Source organism: Pezoporus occidentalis, unplaced genomic scaffold, assembly GCF_034315485.1.
Source record: "Pezoporus occidentalis ecotype Australia unplaced genomic scaffold, CSIRO_AGI_Poc_V1 ctg326, whole genome shotgun sequence".
Lineage (NCBI taxonomy): Eukaryota > Metazoa > Chordata > Aves > Psittaciformes > Psittacidae > Pezoporus > Pezoporus occidentalis.
Window position 1 is genome coordinate 316,784 of NW_026915224.1, and position 21,800 is coordinate 338,583.

General features: G+C 59.3%; 2 long non-coding RNA genes across 2 annotated transcripts; one reads left to right on the forward strand and one right to left on the reverse strand.

The window, feature by feature from the left end:
* Positions 1-1,700: 1,700 nt before the first annotated feature.
* Positions 1,701-14,291, reverse strand: LOC134168874 (uncharacterized). Its single transcript, XR_009966693.1, has 2 exons — positions 14,209-14,291; positions 1,701-1,803 (listed from the first exon to the last, which is right to left on the reverse strand). It is a non-coding gene; the product is annotated as an uncharacterized LOC134168874 (long non-coding RNA).
* A 149-nt stretch (positions 14,292-14,440) lies between these two features.
* On the forward strand, positions 14,441-19,832 carry LOC134168873 (uncharacterized). The gene is made up of 2 exons (XR_009966692.1): positions 14,441-14,648; positions 19,610-19,832. It is a non-coding gene; the product is annotated as an uncharacterized LOC134168873 (long non-coding RNA).
* The last annotated feature ends 1,968 nt before the right edge of the window (positions 19,833-21,800 follow it).

Here is a 21,800-nt window from a genome sequence, read left to right on the forward strand (position 1 = left end):
CGGCACAGAGCAACCATAACCGGAGGATGCTGCCGATCAATGGGAGCATTAACCTGAGCCTGTGCCCCCTCCCCAGGGGCTGGGGCTGGAAGGGGGGAGCTGGCAGATATTAATTCCTTTCCAGCTCCCAAAGAACAGGAGATGGGAAAAGCCAAGGGGGGAAAGCAAAGCTTTGTCTGGCTGCTCCTGATGTGCTGCTCTAGTGCAGCCTGGGAATGCCACCAACACATGTACAAGGGTAGTCCTTGCATGGATGAACTCTGTCCCCCTTAAGGGGAAGGGCCCCCCAGGCTGGTTGGAACACGGAGCTTACCAGTGTCAGCACATCAGCACATGTGTATTTGTGGGAATCCAACAGAAATACCAACCCATGTCCATTGCAGGACTTCACTTTTGACTTTTCTCCCCAAATCTCCTCTTTTAGCATCCTCATTTACAGGAACTGGTGATCCACCTCCCTGGGCTGGTTTTCCACCTCTCTGGGCTGGTGCTCATCTTCCTTGGCTTGTTTTCCACCACCTGGAATGGTGTCCCATCTCCCTGTTCTGGGGTCCCACCTCCCTGGGCTGTTGGCCCACATCTCTATGCCCCAACGCGATGGAGTCAGGAGGCAGCACCGCTAACCACCAGCACCTCTAAGGGTGGGTATCACCCATCACCTTGTCGCCCTCACCGGGCTCAGTGCCAAACCAGACCCTCCACAGCAGGGTCCCAATGGCAGCCGGTGAGGAAGCGTGTGCCGGCGGCAGCGCGCGGGGGGCGAGGGGGACCGCGCTTTCCCCCCAACGCCAAAATTTACATTGAACCACAAATTAATTTCATAATTTTTTCCTCTCTAATTATGCCAACATCTGCTGCGAGGCCCAAGCTGTGCACATGCATTTTAATACAGCCCTCCCCCCGTCTCTCGACACTGAACTTTGCAGTAATTATCGCCAGGAGAAGGGCTCCTTTCCACAGGAGCGAGAGGCGAGGGCTGACGGCACGTGGAGAGAGGTGCAGGCAGTGTGGGGTAGGCAAGGGCCGTGCCTGGTTCATGGGGTGCTTCCAGGGGAGCTGCAGGCCCCAACAGAGGACTTGCCACAATAAAGGCTGGTTTTGTTTCCAGGAGAAAGGGGAAATGGGAAAGGAGGAGGCTGCTCCAGGTGAGCAAAAAGGCAGCAGGGACCCTACATGTGCAAGGCAACCCACTGCAGTCTGGGCTGGAGTCCAGAGCGATGGCTCTGCCCCAGGGATGCTGCACCATGCCAGGGCTCAGGGTACCACCTCTGCTCCAGGGATGCTGCACCATGCCAGGACTCAGGGTGCCACCTCTGCCCCAGGGATGCTGCACCATGCCAGGACTCATGGTACCACCTCTGCCCCAGGAATGCTGCACCATGCCAGCTCTCAGGGTACCACCTCTTCCCCAGGGATGCTGCACCATGCCAGGACTCAGGGTACCACCTCTGCTGCTCCAGGGATGCTGCACCATACCAGGACCCAGGGTACCACCTCTGCTCTAGGGATGCTGCACCATGCCAGGACTCAGGGTACCACCTCTGCTGCTCCAGGGATGCTGCACCATACCAGGACCCAGGGTAACACCTCTGCTCCAGGGATGCTGCACCATGCCAGGACTCAGGGTACCATCTCTCCCCCAAGGCCAGCCCATGGCTAGAGGTACCCATCCCACTTTGGGGATGGTGAAAGCCCCCTGCCTGTGGAGACCCTGGTCCTGTTTTCATCCTGGTATCTCCAGCTGCACACCCCTGCACTGCAGAACAGGCTCTGAGCACAGCTCTTTGCTCCTCAGTATCCTGCCTGCAACTGGAGGGAAGTGCTGGGAATGTGTGAGGCCTGGGGGTCCCCATGCTCAGCTTCCAGTGCACCATCCCCTGGGCTTGTCTTTATCACCCATGGGTTCTGATGAAGCTGGAAGCGTGGCAGCCCCCTCCTGTCCTCTGCTGTGTGTTTGCTCCCACTCAGGGAGATGTTTCATGGCCTCAATGGCAGATGCAAAAGGTCATTTGGCTGCCGAGTAATTAAAACCTGGCAATTATCAATTTAGAGCAGCAAGCTTCTGGCCGGATGAGTGCTCCATTCCTCCTGTGTGAGCTGCAGGATGCAGTCAAGGGGCAGAAACAGGTAAAGCACTGGAGAGGGGATGGGAGCACAACGCGTGTCCCCCGTGCCAGGGCCTCACCTCTGCACAGGCAGCTCACTGGAGACCCCACTGGGATGCTGTGCTCTCATCAGGTAGTTCATCAAGTGTGCCTATGGCACGGCCCGAGGCACCCGCCACCCTATGGAGCATCACCCTAGGGTGCAGCGGGGACACCGAGCACCCTGTGGGGCCGCAGCGCGGTGGCAGCCCAGGTGTGGCGGCAGGAGCGGGGCTGCGTGAGCCCCGTTGTGCTGCTGCCGCCCGCCCGCCGCGCCGCCGGGAACAGATGGCAGGCGACAGAAGCTGCCGATGAATAATACACGTGTAATGAGCTCCGGTCCCCACGCTGCCCGCCCCACATGGCCTGCCACTCGCACCAGCCCTGTGCCAGCGTGCCCCTGATATGTGCCTGGCACCCATGGGTCCTGCCCCATATCATGATGATGCTGTCATGTGCATGGCATCCATGAGTCCTGCACCATACCGTGGTGATGCTGACAAGTGCCTGGCACCCAGGGATGCTGCCCCAAACAATGATAACTGTGCCAAGTGCATGGCACCCATGCATCCTGCCCCATGCCAGGCTGTTCATAGCATGCACAGGGCACCCATGGCTCTTGTCCCATACCGGGATGACTCTGCTATGTGCCTGACACCCATGGATGCTGCCCCATACCGTGGTGATGTTGTCATGCACGTGGCACCCATGGGTCCTGCACCACACCATGCTGCCCCTCACATGTGCATGGCACCCCTGGATCTATAGCAGGGTGTGCCTTGACATGCATCTTGCACCCATGGATCTATCCCAATGCCATGGTGTCCACAATGGGTCCTGCCCCATACCAGAGTACATTATGCCATGAGGCCGGCACCCACAGGTTCTGTCCCATATCATGATGACCCTACCATGAGTCTGTAACCCATGTGTCCTGCCCCATACAATGACGACTCAGCCGTGTGCCTGGTGCCCATGGATCCTGCCCCATACCAAGACGCCCCTGCCATGCACGTGGCACCCAGGGGTCCTGCTCCATACCAGAGTATACTGTGCCATGCACCTGGCACTCACAGATCCTCACAGTGCTGGGCTGCCCCTACCACCCTGTGGTACTGAGGCAACAAGGTGACATAGAGAGCATGCCAGGGACCCCCCGAGCACTCCAGACATCTTGCCTGAAGATGCTGTGGTGTTACCAGGCAGTGCCTCTCTCATGGAGCTGGGAGGGGAGGAGTACATGGGTGCTATGGCAGCCAGCACCCGTGCCATGGGACCAGGAGCAGAGGAGGCAGGATGCGGTTCAGCTGCCAAAGCACTGCTCAAGACATCACTGATGAGGCACCACCTAATGAAGGCTCTGGGGAGGGCTGCTCCCCTGTTTTGGGGCTTTGGCTGATGCGTGTGGTTGGACTTGATCTGATAGATCTTTTCCAGCCTGGTTGATGCTGTGATTCTGTGTGGGAAACCAGCATCACTCCGGGTGTGGGAGCCCTGGGTTTGTCCTAGTCAGGAGCACGCAGCCGAATTTTCCATCATCCTGGCTCTCAGGATGCTCCAGTCCCCAGCTCAGAGGGATTTGTGCCTCCATGCCCTTATGCCCCTGCCCAATCTCCTCCCGGCCATCAGCATCACCCTGCAGCAAAGCTCCCTCCTTGCTTCTCCCCTTGGCTCCCGATCCCTGCCCGTAGCAGCACAGTGGGTACCTGCAGCCAGCTCCTTGGTAAGGAGAGGAGAGGGTGGAAAACAAAACGCTGATGGATTGTAAAGCTATTGAAGTGCCGGCGAGTAAACTCCATATTTTTAACGGCATTTAAATGCCTCCAAGCAGATTAATAAGGTCTAGGTAATAGCAGAACCAGTCTATATTTATTCTATCTTAAACGCCAGTTTGTCAGGCTGTATTAATATTGATGGTAAGGCTTGGATTGAGGACAGTAAACGCTGGGACTTCACTTTATCTCTCCCAAACAGGCTGCCTCAGCCCCTTTATCAGGGCTGCGGCTGCGGCAGCAGCTGCCTCTTCAAGGGCTCAGCGCATCCCCTCTCCCCCCGCTCCCTCTTTTTAATCAGAGGAGAAGTTGCTGGCTTGATCGTTCCATTTTTATCTCTTTTATTTACTCCATTTTCATGTCTTTCAGTGCATATTTTATTCCCATCAAGGCAGGACCATTGATAGCTTAAGCTGTCCCCCCCTCGGCTCCCCCCATGCAGCGTGATGGGGAAGGACAAGGGGTAATTACCAGCGAAGTGTCCATCCCCCCCAGCCTCCCCATGGTGGCCACACTCAGCGTGGCCCCCCAGGAAGGATGAGCTGCCATTTGTGGGGGGCTGGGGGAACCCCAAGGTCCAGCTGAGCTGTGGGGTTTCCCCCCCAGCACCTGCTGCCCCCCAGCTCTATGAGCATCTCTCACTGCTGCTGCAGAGGGTCCCATCCCCGCTTCCATCGGTGTCCAAAGCAGCCCACAACCAATCCCCCCCCTCCCATTGGCACAGCCCCAGCCATGCTGTGGGGCAGCACCCGGCACATCGGCACCCTAAGAATGCTTCTACAGGGGCTGTGTTTCCTGGGGCTGTGCCACATGGGGTGACCCCACTTGAGTACCACGGGGTAGAGGGGTACCACGCTGGTACCCAACGCGGGATGCTCGGTCTGCGATGGGAGCTGAGTACAAACCCATTTTCTTCCTGAATATTCCCCAAAGCCCAGATTCCAGCCCGGCTCTTCCCTGCCAGCATTTGAAATTCAAAGTATGCTCTGTCTTGATTAGTGCTACAAATCATCCAGCTGGGGAGCAGCCGCGCAGCCACGTGGCTGGGGCGCGGGACCGGCACGGATGGCATCGCCTCCCCGATCCCGGGCTCTGAATATTCACAGCAAACTGTTTGTGCAGCCCTTTCCCCTCCAAGAGTGGGAAAAAGCGATGCAAAGAGATTTGCAAATGCTTTCAGATGGGGGCAAGGCGCTGGAGCTCGGCTCCGCCGGTAATGAATGCGGAATAATTGTAATAAATGCTAATTGCAGGAGGAGGGTTGCAGCCTGCCACAGGTTTTAAAGATAGTCCGTAAAAACCCATGTCGGGAGCAGGACAAGCTTTGGGTCCTGCTCTGTGCATCCCTGCTGTCTCGCCCTGGTGGTCAGTGGCTCCATGGGCATCATTTGCTGACCACCATGGGCACTGTGGCTGGAGCGGCTCCTGCTCCCCATCGCCCTCCATCACCAGCAAAGCAAACAAGTTGAATTGAACAGCCATTAGTCCTGGGAACATCAAAGGGCTCCTGCACTGGAAAATGAAAATCCTCATTAACTAATAAAAAGCCCATCGCTCACTCTGCCTTTGATATAATTAACGCAGCCAAGGCTTCAATTAAGGTTTTCTCCGAACTTCAAAATGCCGCTCTTTCTCTCTGCAATTACAAGGGGCACAGAAGCACCTTCAATGGGGCTTCTCCGGCCATGCACACGCGTGTGGATTCACCCACACCACCAACCACGCACATGTGCGTGCTCTCAGCCTGTGCCACCCCAGGGACAGCATCCCAGCCGAGGATGCAGCGCGCGGTGGGCTCGTACATCCCAAATAGGAAATGTTTGTGGAATGGTGCTTGGCAGGAGCCGGGTGTTTTGCCGGGCTGCTCTGACTTCAGCAGGGAAATATGCTGCTGGCGGGGAGCAGCGGTGCCGAGCGATGGGAACGGGCCAGTTCTCACCACCCTCTCCCCATCCCGTGCAGCTGGGATGGATGGGAAAGGCCAGGGGGCTGGCGAGCGTCGCGCCGCGCTGTCGCAGGGGTATGTCACCCTGTCCCCCCCACCAGGACCCCCCACCAGGACCAGGAGGTGACCCCGATGTCACACTAAGGGAGGGTGGCAGCGTTGGATGAGCACCCCGAGCTTGCCCCAGTGGCCAAGGGAGGATGCTGTGGGCAGCAAACCTCTGCCACCCTGCCCAGCACCGCGCCACCGGCACCGCCATGGCCATAGGAATGGTGTTCCCAGGCACAGCCCCTGGCGCTGCTCTCGCCTGACTGCACAGAACAGCCTGTCCTCATGCCTCCAAGCAGAAACAAGAGAGACATGTTCACTTTAGAAAGGAAAATAGTGACTCCGTGGTTTAGTGCTTACATACACACAAACCACAACTTTTACAGACCTCTTTTCTCTTTCCATTGACCCAATAAAACACTGGCTATGTTTTCACCCTGTCTTCTTCACAGCTCCCGGCCTGGCTTTCCCACATGTCACCCTTTGCAACCCTGAGGCTGTGAGATGTCCTTCCCCCAGTCCCCCAGTAACGCCACCAGCTTTGATTTGCAGACCTCAGGACCCTGGGATGCTCTTAGGGCCGGAGCTGGGAACCTTTCCCTCATCCTCAGTGGAGGCAATAGCCACAGCTCAGTGCTAGAAATAACCTGAGGAGCTATTTCCAGCTACTTTCCCTGAGCTGCAGGGTGGTGCTGAGTGCCCCAGGGAGATGCAGGGATGCTGGGTGGTCCGGGAGATGCCTGAGCACCCCAGGGATGTTGGATGCCACAGGGATATGCAGGAGGATGCTGCATGCCCTGGAGATATAGAGGGATGCTTGAGCACCCTAGGGATGCAGGAATGATAGGTTCCTTGGGGGTGCAGGGATGCTGTGTGCTCCAGGGATCCAGGGGGATGACTAAGCACCCCTGGAACATGCAGATATGCTGGGTGCTGTGCTCATATGCAGGACAGCACATTTCCCATCCCAGATGGCCACAAACCATTGCTCCTACATGGCCCTCATGGGAATGGAGGATGAGGTCCAGCCCCACACAGGTCAGAGCTGCCATCTCAGGACCAGATATGGATGAGGAAGAATCTGGCTGGTCGCGTCAGGGGAGCAGACACATCAAGAGATGGATACGCAGATGGCAGCTCTCTTGGAGAGACAGGGACCATAATCCTCCCCATGGGTCCCATTATCATCTCTATCTGGTGAAAAAACTCTCATCCTGGATGTGTCTAATCCTAATCACTCCCTATCGCACAGGACCACTTCAGACGGGCCAGACGGACAGGCGAGGCCTCCTCCTGCCCTGCATATCTGCACAGGCAGCCCCCGGATGGGGGGGAGAGGCCACCTCTTTGCTCCTAATCCCTCTGCGAGGCCTTCATTTAAAAGGGGATTTGCTGTTTATTCCCTCCGCGGGCTGTGCGATCATTGCAGGGTCAACATCTGATCTGGGAGAGCCTTGTTAAAATATCATAATGGCACATTAATTTGGGGAAATGGGGGGGAGCTGAGGGGCTGGGTAGAGCACTGGTGAGGTTCTAAGGCATTGTTTGGGGTCGTTACATGCAATGGAAGGCTTGGGTCTATGTGGTGGTGGTGGCTGAGGATGCTCTTTGAGACGTACCCAGGCATTTCCTTGTGGGAAGCTGAGATTTGGGCTCCTCACAGCCCTTCTCCCCCATGCCAGCCACCCCCTTTATGTGTTTAATTCTCCCCTCTCCTGCTTCCACATCCATATTTATGGCAGGGATGGGAACAAGGAAGGAGGGTGGTCATCTGGGGGGGGGGGGGGGGTGTCTCCTGCTGCCCGTCCACCCTCAGGGGGTGCCTGGGGCTGCTGTGGTGGGGGGGGGGGATTGATGGGATTAAATCCAGAAGGGAAAATATCCTGGAGCAGGTGCAGCTTGAGACAGGTCTGAACGGCTGCCAGCCGGCTCGGAAATCCCAAACACATCTGTGCTCATCAGTTGGACACCAGATGGGACCAGGGTTAGTGTTTTGGGCTGGGGTTGGCTGGGGGGAGAGGCTGGGATGGAGCTGGGGAGGGCTGGCTGCTCCTGCCTGGGATGCTCACACCCCGCCTGCACTCCCCATATACTTAGCCTGATATTTTTAGTGTGTTTTTCCAGCTGGAGGCCAGATCCCTCTTGGGGTATGGGGCTACACCAGAGACCACAGCAATCCCTCACAGGCGCTGTGGTTCTCCAAGCCCCAGCACTGCCCACAGCTTCTCTGCCTTCCAGGGTCCTCCAAGCATCCATCAAGCCAGAGCTGCGAAGCCTTAAGTGCACAAAAGCCCTGTCTAAGGCCTAAATATCATCAACCCCCAATATTTTTAGTTATTGCCACACATCTAGTTCACTGGTGGATTAGGACTGTTCCAACCCCAAGAGCATCTCGTCTCCATCCCAATATCCCTGACAATGGGCTGGTACAGGGATGGCTGCATTCTTCCATGTTGGTGGCTCCAAACAGTCCTGCAGCTGAGCTATGCTGGGGCCAGCTCTGTGCACCCCAGCCCTGTGTACCCCAGTCCTGTGCATCCCAAGTCCCACAACCCCAAGCCCTGTCTACTCCAGTGGCAGCAGACGCAGCTCACGGGCCTACTTGCTCCCAGCTATTTTTAGGATATCAGTGGCTAAATCTGGCACCATGTGGGCTCAAGGCTTCCTGGCAGCAGGTTGACTGCTGCCCTGTACAGCACTTTGGGGCTCCATGTCTCCCCATGTGTGCTGGGAGCATTGCTGTGCTTCTTGAATGGGGTGTACTCAGTGTAGGACCACACTGCTGGATGGGAAAACCACCCCGGCTCAGGGATAGCTGCAGTAGGATTGGAGTTTCCCAAGCCCCTTGGCACTGACTCCTGCCCATTTAACAGCTTGCTTCTGAGTGGCAGAAGTGAGGGGCAAGCCCTGACCCCAAGCACCAGGATTACAAGCCCATGAGGATTCCCAATGGCTTCACCCCATCTAACCTACAAGCAGGGGGGATGCCACTGCCCACCTCTCCCTTCCCACAGGGCTGGGGTGATCAGGGCACCTCTTCCCTCCCCATCTCTCCATGAGCCCTGTGGCCTGGCAGAGCTGGGAGTCTGTAACTGTTCTGATAAGAGGAGGAAGCTGCTGAATGCAGAAACGTGGCTGCGGGAAGCAGAGCTGGCAGGGACTTGCATGCCCATGAGGAGGAGGATGTGGCTCCTTCCATCCCCTCCTTTGCCCAGACGGGGCTCAGCTGGGGGACTATGAAAGGTCCTTTCTGCCTACATTTACCCCTAATCCCACTGTTACTGTGCATGCACAGACCCATCCCCATCCTGTCCCCATGTCCATCCCCATCCCCATCTCCATGTCCATCCCCATCCCCATCTCCATCCCCATTGCTGTCAGCACCTCCATCTGCATCCCCATCCTCATCCCTATCCCCATCTCCACCTCCATTTCCATCCCCATCCCCATCTCCATCCCCATTGCTGTCAGCATCTCCATCCACATCCCCATCCTCATCCCTATCCCCATCTCCACCTCCATCCCCATCCCTATCCCCATCTCCACCTCCATTTCCATCCCCATCCCCAACTCCATCTCCATCCCCATCCCCACCTCCGTCTCCATCCCCATCCCCACTGCTGTCCCCATCCCCATCTCCATCCCCATTGCTGTCAGCATCTCCATCCACATCCCCATCCTCATCCCTATCCCCGTCTCCATTCCCATCCTAATGCCCATCCCTATGTCCATCTCCATCCCCATCATAATCCCCATCCCTATGCCCATCTCCACTCCATACCCTTCCTGTTCCCATCCCCATCTCCATCCTGATACCCACCCCATCCCCATCCTCAACCCGTCCCCATTTCCCATCCCTTGTCCCCTGCTCCGAAGCCCCCCCGAGGTGCCGGCACATCCCCAGGGATGCTCAGGAGCACTGCACCCGTGGCACAGAGCCCAGCACCCGTTCAGAGAGGGCTGTGCATCCCACGGCTGGCAATGGCCGTTCTGCTGCTCTCTCCCCTTCCCTCTCTCTGCCTTTCTGAAAATTGATAATTAACCTTTTGTCCATGGGGCTGTTGTGTTTATTTGGTGCAGGCGGCTGCAGGGCGCTGATATGGAAATCGCAGCCGGCAAGCAGCTCCCCGTCTTCCCCTCAATCTGCAGCCTCGCACAGCCGTTGGGCAGAGATAAGCAGGTGCTTATTCACAGCCCTGCAGCTGCCTGCGAGGGTAGCCCTACCTGATCACTCCAATCTCAGTGAAAAACTACTTGAGGTTAGGCTACCGCGATGGAGAGAGCCGATAGGGACCGCGCCAGACAGCTCCCCCGGCTCCCGGCCCGCGCTCCTGCCTCCCTCTGCCCACGTCCTCTCCTTTCCCTCCGTCTCCCTGCTCTGTCTTCCCCGTTATCTCCCTCTCCACATCCCTTTGATTTCTCTTTTTTTTTTTTTCCCTTACAGAATTTGCCTTTGTGTTTCACGAACTCTCTGCTGTTCCCGTCCCCCCAACAGCCTGGCCACCGCTCTCCTTCCCATCCCCATCCCCTGCCTTTGCTCCCGCATCCACATTCCCTGGCAGGCTTGGGCATCCCCATAGAAAAGCCCAATCCCAGCCTCACACTTGCAGCACCCAGGGCCGTGTCCCCCCTCCCCGCAGCCCAAAAGGCAGCCCCGCTTTGGGGGGGCAATGGTCTGGTCTTGGTTCGGCAGCTGCCGGTGGTGCTTTGCTCACGGGTTATTGCTGCCACTTCCTTTCACCTCGGATTTCCCCGCGCTGCATCGCTCTCAGATGGAAAGGGGAAGGCGGTGGGGAGCTGAAGGGAGTGGGTGCTGCAGGAGGAGGGGTGCTGCAGGCAGTGGGTGCTGCAGGCAGTGGGTGCTGCAGGAGGAGGGGTGCTGCAGGCAGTGGGTGCTGCAGGCGAGGGGGTGCTGCAGGCAGTGGGGTGCTGCAGGCAGGGGGGTGCTGCAGTCAGGGGGGTGCTGCAGGCAGGGGGTGCTGCAGGCAGGGGGGTGCTGCAGTCAGGGGGGTGCTGCAGGCAGGGGGTGCTGCAGGCAGGGGGGTGCTGTAGGAAGTGGGTGCTGCAGGCAGTGGGTGCTGCAGGCGAGGGGGTGCTGCAGGCAGTGGGTGCTGCAGGCAGTGGGGTGCTGCACACTGTGGGGTTCTGCAGGCAGTGGGTGCTGCAGGCGGAAGGGTGCTGCAGTCATAGGGGTGCTGTAGGCAGTGGGTGCTGTAGGCAGTGGGTGCTGCAGGCATTGGGTGCTGCAGGCATTGGGGTGCTGCAGGCTGGGGGTGCTGCAGGCTGGGGGTGCTGCAGGCAGTGGGTGCTGCAGGCGGAGTGGTGCTGCAGGCAGTGGGGTGCCGCAGGCTGGGGGTGCTGCAGGCTGGGGGTGCTGCAGGCAGTGGGTGCTGCAGTCGTAGGGGGGCTGCAGGCTGTGGGTGCTGCAGGCTGTGGGTGCTGCAGGCGAGGGGGTGCTGCAGGCAGTGGGGTGCTGCAGGCAGTGGGGTGCTGCAGGTGGTGGGGTGCTGCAGGCAGTGGGTGCTGCAGGCAGTGGGGTGCTGCACACTGTGGGGTGCTGCAGGCAGTGGGTGCTGCAGGCGGAAGGGTGCTGCAGTCATAGGGGTGCTGCAGGCAGTGGGTGCTGCAGGCGGAGTGGTGCTGCAGGCATAGGGGTGCCGCAGGCTGTGGGTGCTGCAGGCGAGGGGGTGCTGCAGGCTGGGGGTGCTGCAGGCAGTGGGTGCTGCAGGTGGAGTGGTGCTGCAGGCATAGGGGTGCTGCAGGCTGTGGGTGCTGCAGGCAGTGGGGTGCTGCAGGCATAGGGGTGCCGCAGGCAGTGGGTGCTGCAGGCAAGGGGGTGCTGCAGGTGGCGGGGTGCTGCAGGCAGTGGGTGCTTGGCCATGGGGTCGAGCCGGTGCCCGCTGGAGCATTCCCAAGGGAAGAGTTCGGAGCCGATCGCGGGGCCGGTGCGGTGTGAGGGCGGGCAGCGAGCGGCACTGCGGGGCCGCGGCTGCCCCCGGGGGTTTCTGCCTCCCTCTGAGGGCAGAGGCGGTGCGAGCCCGTCCCGCTTCTCCTTTGCCCGGGGAAGTTCCTGCCCCACAGCGTGCGTGCGGCTCTGACTCAGAGGGAAACCGACCGCGGCGGGCGGGGGGGCTCGGCCGTGCCGGGGCAGACCCCACATCCCCAGGGGTTCCCTCCGCCACAGGCTGGACCCTGTGCCCCCAGGGGTTCCCCACAGGCTGAGCCAGACCTGGGACCCCAAGGGTTCCCGCTATGCACACCCATACCCCACAGGTTCCCCCCGTGCTGAGCCACACACTGGGGTCCTTCTATACCAACCCAGACGCCAGGACCTCAGGGATTCCCCCCCCCACAGCCCCTTGTGGCCCCAGGAGTTCTCCACAGTCTGAGCCAGACCTGGGACCCCCAAGGGTTCCCTCTATGTCAACACAGACACCAGAGGTTCCCCACCAGGCCAGGGCAGACCCCAAGGGTTCCCTTCATGCTGACCCGGACCCCAGGGGCTCCCCCCCCCATGCCAACCCAGACCCCAGGACCCCAAAGGGGGCAATCTCTGGTCCCCAGCATCCTAGTGCCACTGATGCATGGCTCTTGCAGCTGCCCAGGCAGATGCTCTCCCCTTTGTGTGCAGAGCAAACCCTCCAGCTGCAGGTGACATTGGGGACATGGGGCCTCAGGTGACACTGGCAACAAGGGGCTGCAGCTGGGGGGGGGATTTTCCTGGCCAGACCTGAAACCTCAGGTTTTGACTTGCTGCCCAGGGACAATCCCCAGGAGCAGCTGCCACCTTTAATCTCCATACACCTTCCATCTCCCATTGCAGGTGACCCTGGCCCCCATCCAAGGTGGCTTAACAAAACCATGGGCTGAGCCCACCTGGGCCTGCAGCCACCCAACCCACAAGAAATAAAAGGAGAAGAGGCAAGAACGTGGAACACGACTGGGAACCCTGCTGAAACCTCTGCCAGTCCTCAGTCCGCACAGCCAGGCTGCTCTGCCCACACCGGTGGGGCACAGGCATTCCCAGGGCAGGTAGGATGGAGCTGGGATCCCCCAGCATCACTGGGATGTGGGATGCAGGTCTGGGGCAGAGTCTTGCTGTGGGCAGCTGCAACATCTCCCTCAGAGCACAGCCCTGAGTGGGTTGGGGCTGTGGTTTGTAGCTGTGTTGCCCTTTCCCTCTGCACATCGGCCCCATACTGGGGCTTCCCCTTGTCTCCCTGCAGCACCCAGACCGCGCTCACCATCCCCTGGGGCCCCAGGGTGCACCCAGAGGTCAGCGATGCAGCAAACCTGTTGATGACACCCTGCTTCACCCGTCTCTACCCCGCAGCCTGTGCCCCACAGCACAGCACCCCCGTGCTCTGGGACCCCACTTACACCCCAGTGCCCCTTTCCCATCCACCCCCTGAGAGCCCCGCACTGGGAGCACAAAGCGGGGAGCCCCAGGAGCCATCTGCGGGAGCGCAGGTGGCCACCGAGACACACCATCTGCTCAGCCACCTTCGGGGACCGTGCGGCGCTGCTGTATTTTTAGGACACGTTTCCTCCCTCCCACCTGCAGCCCGGAGCTGCCTTTCGGGTTTCTAACAAGTTTTTCCTCTCGCTGGTGGCTGTTGCAGAGCCCAGGCCCTGGTGATGCTGGGGCTGGTCTGGGGGTGCAGGGATGGACTGCAATGGGGGGCTCTGTACCCAATGTGGGGGTTATCCCAAGTGCTGAGCAGGCCGAGGTGATGCTGGAGCCAGGCTGGTGCCTGGAGCCTGTGTGGCTCCTGCACAGCGCTGGTGCTGCAGCCAGGGGACATCCTCATGCCCATGGGTGTCCGCAGGCAAAGGGGACACTGGGATGCAGGGAGGTGAGCCCTTGGTGTGGCAGCATGGTGGTTGTGCCAGGCTACACTGAGGTGGCCATGGTGTGCTATACACTGCAGCAATGATGCTGTACCATCTTGTGCTGGGCTACCCCGCACTGTGCTGCACCTATCCCTGTGCCGTGCTGTGTTGGTGGTACCATCCTGCACTGCACTTCCCACTCCGTCCTGCGCCATCCTGTGCTGCATCATGCCAGCCATGCAATGCTGGGCTGCATCGTGCCGGCTGTGCCATGCTGGCTTGCCAGCGCAATGCTGCAACTCGATAGCCATGCAGTGCCGTGCCGTGCCGTGCCACGCCACGCCATACCATGCCACATTATGCTGCTTATACAATGCCACGCTGCACCACGCTGCCCATGCCAAGGTGCACCATGCAACCACGGTGCTCCTGTCTTGCCGTGCTGCACGGCGCTGCCCATGCTGACCTGAACCCGCACCGGTGCCTCGCAGTGAGGAAGTGAAGCCGGCGCGAAGGGGAAGTTGTTGGAAAGTCAGACCGGAATGGCTGATAGGGAAGGCAGAGCTGGGCTTGGTCGCAGATGGTTCCTGTTGGGGAAGGACACGGGCGCAGCTGCCCGGCCCCCCCCACCCTCTGCATTATCACTGCCCGGCAGCTGTTCACCTTCCCCTTGCCATGGGGCACGGCTCCGCTGTCACCGCGGCCGGCACATGAGCGGCCCTCGCGGCACCGAGCGGGCAGGACCTTGCTCCCCACCGGTGCTCAGCATCCCCCTGCCCGGCACGGCTCCAGCACCCACCTTGGAGCAGGCTGTGTCAGGGTGCTGACACCCATCCCCTGCCATGCTCACAGGACCCCCCAGGCCGGACAGCCACCCCTCCAGGGCAGCGGGCAGGACCGGACAAGGTAAGGCCAAGGCAGTGATGGGGGGGGAAGGCGGTGGGTGGCTGTGTCCATGCCATGTGCCATGGTGCAGGTGACTCTCCCCAGTGTCCGATGCAGCCTTACATTGGACCCTGGGATTTGCACTGGGTGGGCTCGTGCTCCCCAAGGGTAGCATATGGCCAGTGCCCATCAATGCATCCCCAGTGGGGACCAACCAGCAGGAGTGGTGAGCTGGGGCATGGCTGACCCCATGGCACCACGGGTTTGCCACCACAGGGACCCATGTGCATCCTGCTCTGCAATTAACCTTTCCATAATGAGTAATCAGTTTATTTACAAGGTTTCAATCCTCTGTTTACTGGGTGTTTTCATGCATTCTTGAGCCAGCAGCTCACATGCTGCTCAGGAGCTGCTCGCTTGCAGCATGGCAATGTTGAAGCTCTATGGGGCCAGGGCATCCAGCTGCCCTGTGCTGCAGCATCCCCCTGGCACCAACATGGCCAGACACAAGGCAATGGGCACCCCACAGCCTGGCCTTGGCCAAGGGGCTGTATTAGCACTGGGGGGGGGCTCCTACTGGGCCCATGCCTGGGCAGGAAAGCGGCTGCCGGCTGAGTCATCGACATTTGTCTGCCCTGAGTGAACAATACTGGCCCTCTGCCTCGCTTCCCCTCTCACACCCTATCCCCACCGGCACCGTGCTCTGCTCACAGCCCCCTGCCCCACTGCTCAGCCCTGCCACCACTCGCAGACAGGGGACATGGCATAGACAGGGGTTTGGGTGCACTCTGGGTGCTGCCCCCATTGTACCATGTCATGCAGGTAGGAGCTGTGCTGGGGTCCTTGTCCCCCCATCTGCCTCCTGCAGCAATATCGGGTGCATCCCCGGTGATGGGCACCCACTGGGAGCCATGCGGATGCAGTATGGGCGCCGTTGTCCCCAGGGCTGCAGGGATGGGAGCCGTGCAGATTGCTGCAGGCTTGCTGAGCTGCCCGTTAGGCTGTTGGCAAGAGAAATGTTTATTTTGTTGGCCAAATACCTCTGCAAACTTCCTGATTTCCTTGCGGCCGGCGAGGCAGCGATAGGGCTGGCAGGGCCGTTGCCTGCCCCATGCTCTGGCTTTGGCGCGGAGAGCTGTTATCTTCGGTGCACAGTGGGCAGGGAAGAGGTGGAGAAAGGGAAATGAAATACAACAGAGGTGGCACGTTTTTTGCTCTTGATAACAAGCCCTGCTTTTAGCCTGGGAACTTGGAAACGATGCAGGTGGCCAGAGACAGCCGCAACGTCCCCTGCCGCTGCGGTGCTTCTGGACCTGGTAACGGATCCCAGACCTCTCTGCTGTGAGGCTGTGGCTCCCCAAGGCCTGGCGTGGATCAGCGCTGACCTCTGTGCAGTCACACACCAATGATGGGACATCTCAGCCCTGGGGGGAGTTCTGAGATCAGCCCTGGGGCAAAGCCATGTGCTGGAGCGAAGGCAGGCTGTGCTGCACCACCTCCCACTAGCTCCGATTGATTTTTGCAGGGATGGGAGGTGTTGGAAGTGCAATGCAAGCTAATTAAATTCCCATCCCTAACGAGCCCTCTGCAAGCAGTGGGATGGGGAGGGCTGGCAGGTACCCCGTGTTTGTGGGGGAGAAGGGGAATGTGAACCCACTGTTACCCCTATCAGGGCTGCCCACGAGGCAAGGGGCAGGGAGGACAGCCGTGATGCAATGGTAGGTCTGAGAGATGCTCTCATCTCCTCAGCCCTTGGCATTGCATAGAGGTCTCACGTGCACCAGGCAGTATTAGGAGTCAGGTCCATGACTCTCATGGAGGCTCAGCAGCACCATGCCTGATCCTGGCCTTCCAAAGGGAAGCAGCACCATGGGGAGGGACAGAAGGAGCTGGAGGGACCTTTGCAGTGCAGCAAGGTGCATGGCTGTCCATCACACTGCGCTCATTGAGGCTGCTCAGGGAGTTTTGTTCAGCATGTCACAGGGAATTCCCATTGCCTGAGGATGAAGCTGACAGTGCTGCCACAGGGGTACCAGCAGCGTCTCTGTGCACCCCAAAGCATCAGCTCCCAGAGGCAGGGCAGCACATGGCCGCATCTGCTTTGCAATTAAAACACTTTCCAGACTCTCTGTGGCAAAGAAAAGAGGCAAACTTGGCCCCCAGCAGCCTCAAAACCTTAGGAACACCCATAGGAATGGTGTCGTTTCCCAAAGTCTTCTGGTGTTTAAGCCAAGCCAGTGATTTTTCTGAGCCTGTGGCACAGGGCGAGCGGGGATGATAAGCAGTAGGGGCTGGTTTCCCTTTGAATGCCATGAAGCAGGAACGAATCTGTCAGCAAGGAAAACAGGATTTGGGTTTTTTTTGCTTTTAATGGAAGATGCTTTTTTTTTTTCTCTTTTCTTTATGGAAGTTGTGGGAAAGCCACAAAGCCCCAGGATCTGCTTCCTGGTGGCAGCAACCAAGGGGCTGCTCCTTTCAGCTGAGGGAATGAGGGTCCAGGGCTGCTGCAGGGGAGGTGGCCCTGATTCCGGGGAGCCCCACAAGTGGGCACAGAGGGAAGGCAGGCACAAAGGATCCCCCTTTCATCAGAGCCTGGCGAGCAGCACTTCCTGCCGAGCAGATGTGACCGCAGCGGATGCAGCTGCAGCGGGCGATAGCCAGCGGGCAGGCAAGCTGTCTCCCCGGCCACTGGCTCCCCACCAGCCCCTTATCTCCCCCTCGCATTCCCCGATGCACTAGTGTGCAGGGAAACGCAGCCAGGGCTCCTGCAAGCGGAATGCCAAGGGAAGAACACCGGGGGCTGCAGCCTGGCTCCTGGCACTCTGGATTCAGACACTGAGATTCAAGCCACTGCATCTGTGCAGGCAGCTGGGCAATGGGAACATCCGTGGTCACACTGACCCTGCCCAGCCCAGCCCAAGCACGGCATTCCCACAGGGATGCTCTGAGCAAACAGGTCCCTGTGGGAAATGGGGACCCTAGAGTGAAGTGAGGTTTTGCATTGCTGCATCTGCTTGTGAGCATCCAGCCCCACACTGTCCCCAAATGCTGGGACCTCACACATCCAGCAAGGACCACAAAGAGGCACCCGGGGATGCTCTGCTCCCAAGAGGGAAGAGGTAGAGATTGAGAAACCCAGATGGACAGCCAGACCCGGTGGGGTGACACAGGAAACCTGCAGCACGGCTCAGTGCCTTCGCCTCCAGACAAGCCTCCGTGAGAGCCAGGCCATGGCAGGAGCCCCAGCACAGTGCAGGTGCCCATGGGTGCTGCCCAGCATGCCAGGACTAAGCAGAGCGAGTGGGGGGAATGTGGGATAAAGCCTTTCCTAAGAAGCCTGAGGCTTGCAAAGGAGGGATGCAGCCTGAGTAGCAATCAGCTCCTGCAAGGAGCCCAGGTTGTGAGACCTAAGGGAGAGCCAGGCGAAGGGGGATAATGTTGGTGCTGGCCAGAAGCAGGCTGAGGGGCTGAGAGCTACAGGGAGAGAAGTGATGGGTCAGGACTGATGTCTGGGCACCCAAGAGGTGTGAAAAGAGACCTCAACACTGTGGTGACTGCAAAGGCACAAGTGGAGCATGGGGTTGGGGCTGCCCTGGGGGCAGTGTGAGCAATGGCACCAGTGTGTTGCCCCCCAGCCTGTGTGCATGGCTCTGATAGCAGGTAAGGGGTCATGTGCACAGGCAGATATGGGGCCCAGATGGTGTGTGGTGGTGACCATTTCCTGCAAGGGTTGGTGCCAGTTGCCCTCATCTGCCCCCAGTGAGCACCTTATCTTCTGGCACACGCTATGCCAGGCGTGGTGGTTCCCTCTTGCACAAAGGCCATGCTGTGGGGAGGCCCTTTGCTTTGAGCAGGTCCTCAGCATCTCCCCAGCCTGCCCCACTGCAGCCTCTCCCCACACACACCCAGTGGGGTTGGAAGACATCCCCTTCTCCCCGCTGGTCAACCAGTACCAGTGAGCAGAAGTGATGAATGATGCTACCAACACCCATGGGGATGGTGGTGGGAGCAGGGCAGGATGCAGGCGTCAGGAGATGCTGGCTCCTCAAAACAAAGGCGGTGTGAATTGCCGTAACGTGTACAGTTAATCCCCGCTGCACCCTGTGCCATCAATCACACACCGGCGTGACCGGCACCGAGTCCTTACAGGAGTTTCCACCCTCTCCGGTGGGGCCCCATCCTGCCCCGCTCCAGATTTGCCGGGGGAAGGATTGCCAGGTCCCTGGGTTGGGACAGATCCAGCCGCAGGCTATCGGGCGCTGGCAGGCACTCATCTCCCAGCGTGGCCGTTGCTTTCCCACCCCAGGGCAGAAGTGAGGCTGGCCCCATTGCCTGCCCCACTGCGCCACGTCTGCCCCATGCACCCGGGGACATGATGAATGGGGGTTGTTTCCCTGCCAACACTGACCCCAAGGACGCCAGGCCCCCCCTCTGTCCCTATCGAAGAGACCCACCGTGCTGTGGGAGCACATGGCAGCACCCAACTGGCAGTCCCCAGCCTGGGCTGGGCAGGGACCTGGGTTGTGGGGACAGGAAGGGGTTAAGCCGGGGAAGTTCTCTCACTCTCGGCAATGATTTAAACCAGACAGAAAGGTTCTGTCATCCATCACGCTAACAGCCAGATCATTGTGTTTTAAAGTGTCTGTAATTGCAGCAATACAGAGACTGGGAGGAAGATAAAGGCTGGGAAGATGCAAATGCGGAGGGGAAGCACCAGCACCCAGCGGGGAGAAACCCGGAGAGCCCTGGGCCCCCTGGCTGGTGGCTGAGTGAGCCCTGGGGACAGCCATGGGGACTGCCATGGGGCCAGCTGGAAGGGTCCTCCTGCCTGCCCCACCTCAGCTCTGGCGCAGGTTTGGAGCACCCACAAAACAATGTAAGCAAACAGAACCAGGGACAGGCACGGGCAGGGAACGGTCCAGATCTGCTTCGCTAAACACCATTTTTATAGTACAGTTATCTTACTCCCTTGTTATCCCCAGCTTGGCTCTCGGTGGTATTTCTATCCCTATCTCTCTGCTGAAATCCCCCGGCTCAGCATGCAAAGGATGGTTAGATCCTCCCCAAAGCATGCAAGGAGGTGGCCATGGACATGGCCACGGGTGATCAGGCTTTGTCCCAGTGGCCGTGCCCACGTGCAAGCACGCCGACAGGGAATTATTAACATTCAGACGAGGCCCGCTGAATAAAACGAGCTAACACAAATGTTTATTTTCACAGTAGTGAATTATGACTTCAATAGACCAAAATTACAGGCTGCGTGTGTGGAATAGGAATGAAGCAGACCCTGCCACCCAAATGCAGGGTGCATGGGCAGCAGTGCCTGGCTACATCTGCCTTTGCTCATGGGGCAAGATGGTGCCAAGCCAGCAGGTATTTGATAGCATCCTTCAACTGCATCCCAAGTTGACCAGGAGCTGGGCATGTTGCAGCTTATCCCAGAGAGCCCTGTGGGGTATTCTTATGGGCGGACAGCAGGGCTGGTGTAGCTGTGTATGGGGTGGATTTTCCTCCACTGTGGAATTTCCTCCACAAATCTTTGTGGATTTCCTCTGCAAATGAAACTCACCTGCAAGAGGCTCCTTGAGAGGGGTCCCATAAGGAATGAGGGCATAGGGAATAAGGGAAGAGCAGGAACAGGGAGAGCCCCAGTGAGAAGTGCAGGGTATGTGATGCTGCCCAGTGCACACACACACAGTGCTGAGTGGTGTAGATACAAGAGCTGTCAAAACCTTCATGCTCCCCCAGCACAGGCAGTGCAACAGCAGGGAAATATCCCTGGGAATGAGGGATGCAGAAAGAGAGCTGGAGGTTGCGATGGTCCAGAGTGAGGTCGGGAGCACTGGGTCAGGGTGGTGCTAGTAGGGGGGTATTGGCTGTGCAGAGCCCATGCAGCGATCACACAGTGCCAATGCATCACCACGCAGCCATGCTGCAGCCTGGCAGAGCCACCGCGGTCCCCAGCGCCCAGCCCTGGGAAGCAGGAAGGGATGAGCAATGCAAGAACCAACCATGCGGGTGGCAAAGGCTCCGCGCAGCATCTCGCAGAGGGGAAGGCAGCTGCCAAGCAGAGTAATTACGCAAAGAGGCAGGGCTTCAGCACAGGGAAATTAGCAGGGCTTGTGTTACCCGGCGCACAAGAAAGCGACAACGCCGTAGTAGGGCTTGGGGGGGGGGATTTTTAATGTTCCCCCCATCGGGTATGGGGCACGCAGGAAGGGCACGCTGCGACCGGGTGAAAGCAGCAGTGCTCTGAGCGCCTGCACCATTGCCCTGCGCTGCTGTAGAGGAAGGGTTCCACTGGCATTCCTGTGGTGCCAGAGCCACGCAGCCACCCCAAGGAGCCCCAGTGGGGCCAAGCAGGGTGGAGGGCACCCCGAGGCCTGGCAGGGACGGGCATGGGGGCTGTTGAGGGCTGTGGGGTGTGTGACTGTGCATGTGGTTGCTGCTATTGCTTGCATTGACAGAAGCAGAGCAGCCACAGCCTGCAGCCCCCACACAGCCCCCCACACACCTCACTTCAGACTGGGACAGTCCCAGCTCCATCCCCCTGACTGTTCCCACGGCCCCAGACAAGCCCTGGCCCCATTCCCTCGCAGAACCCCTCATCCCATGCAAGCAACACCCGGTCCCTTGCAGCCCTCTGACCCCCATTCCTCAGCACCCACAACCCCCTGTGAACGCTGAACCCCCTGCCATTCCCACCTTCCTGCAGCCCCCAAGCCCCATACACCCCCAGCACCATCCTCTGGTCCCCAGGCTGCTGCTCCCAGTCCTTGTGCAGCTCCCTAAGCCCCGTGCAGCCCCTCCTGTGCCGGGGAGCCCCCCATATGCCTATGGAGTCCTTGGTGCTGCGCAGCCCCTCATTGTTCCTATGGAGACCCGCTGTGGCATGCAGCCCCCCATTTCTCTGTGTAGCCCCTCGGTTCTGCGCAGCCTCCCCGGTGCTGTGCAGCTCCCTCATATCCTCCTGCAGGCCCCCATAACCCAGTGCATCCCTCCATGTCTCTGTTTGGGACCCCATAACCCTGTGCAGCCCTCCGGTGCTCTACAGCTCCCTGTGTCTCCATTTAGCCCCTGGTGCCATGCAGCCCCCATGTCTCCGTTGAAGTCCCCTTATCCCCGTACACCCCCCATATCCCCGTGCACCCCCATATCCCTGTGAACCCCCCA